General features: G+C 56.4%; 1 protein-coding gene across 1 annotated transcript in view; it reads left to right on the top strand.

Moving 5' to 3' along the window:
- LOC113217240 (guanine nucleotide-binding protein subunit gamma-e) overlaps nucleotides 1-1,342 on the top strand; it is a gene marked incomplete in the record, with an annotated part of 29,839 nt that overhangs the window by 27,281 nt on the left and 1,216 nt on the right.

The following is a 1,342-nucleotide window of genomic DNA, read 5'->3' as shown; positions in this document are numbered from 1 at the left end:
GGGCGCTACACCTACACCATTGCGGTGTGCGGACAACTGGCCCCCAGTTTCTATTTGCTTTCCCTCCTCCACCACCACCTGCCCGGTCATCCTGGCCTCCGCAGGAGCTGGTCGCACCCTGGGTGGTAGGCCTCTCGCGGGTAGCGCTGCTGGTCGGGCCGGCCTATCCAACAGCTTGCAGGGGCTCATCCTAGGCCCCTATTCTCCCCATCCTGCTCGATCCATCCCGATCCATCCCCGCCAGCCTGGGCTGTAGGCCTCCCACGGAGAGCGCTGCCAGGCGGGCTGGCCTACCCACCAGCCTGCAGGGGCTCTCCCTCTGTCACCATTCCCCCCATCCTGCTCGACCCATACCCTCCACCCTGGGAGGTAGGCCTCCCGCGGGCAGCGCTGCCGGGCGGCCCGGCCTACCCAACAGCCTGCAGGGGCTCTCCCGGCTCTACCTCACAAGGGAACCTTTTCAGGTGTAAATCTCCGATTTCGTTGGTACTCGGAAAATTTAAAGGTTATCATAATAGAAGTCGGATGGCACTTGAAATTTTTCCTAAACTTAACATTTACTAGGGGTTTACTTAAGCCTGACACTGTTTTTTGCTCCAAATATCCCTCTACCGCTTTAACGGTTCAAAATAGAGCATAAACTTAACATTTACTAGGGGTTTACTTAAGCCTGACACTGTTTTTTGCTCCAAATATCCCTCTACCGCTTTAACGGTTCAAAATAGAGCAAAACGGACAAAATTTTGGCCCAAAGGGCGCTACTTTGACGAGTTACCCCTTAGGACAGTGCTTTACATTTTTCAAAAAATATTTTTTTCTAACACCTTACTCCTACCTTATATAGGGGAAAACTGAATGTCAGGTTTAGGAAGAGTTTCAAGTGCTATCCGATTTCTACATAAATAACCTTCAAATTTTCCAAGTTTCAACGAAATCGGAGATTTACACCTGAAAAGGTTCCCTTGTCAGTCAGTACCGTCCCTTTGACCCGCCAGCCTGGGAGGTAGGCCTCCCGCGGGCAGCACTGCCAGGCGGGCTGGCCTACCCACCAGCCTGCAGGGGCTCTCCCTCTGCCCCCATTATGCTCGACCCATACCCTCCACCCTGGGAGGTAGGCCTCCCGCAGGCAGCGCTGCCGGGCAGGCCGGTCTACCCACCAGCCTGCAAGCGCTCTCCCGGCTCTCCCTCAGCCCCGCCCCTTTGGCCCGACACCCGACTCCGTTCCGCAGCTCACCTTGCGCTTCTTAGAGGCCTCGGACACGGTGTAGCCCATCTTGAGGTTGGCGGCCAGCATCATGACCTCCTGGACGCGCAGCAGCGGCCGGAGCGCGTCGTCCTGCTG

This window comes from Frankliniella occidentalis, unplaced genomic scaffold (genome assembly GCF_000697945.3).
Source record: "Frankliniella occidentalis isolate FOCC.00 unplaced genomic scaffold, Focc_3.1 Scaffold16, whole genome shotgun sequence".
In the NCBI taxonomy this organism is placed as follows: domain Eukaryota; kingdom Metazoa; phylum Arthropoda; class Insecta; order Thysanoptera; family Thripidae; genus Frankliniella; species Frankliniella occidentalis.
The sequence above is the reverse complement of the archived record's forward strand: the minus strand, read 5'-3'. Positions and strand labels throughout refer to the sequence as shown.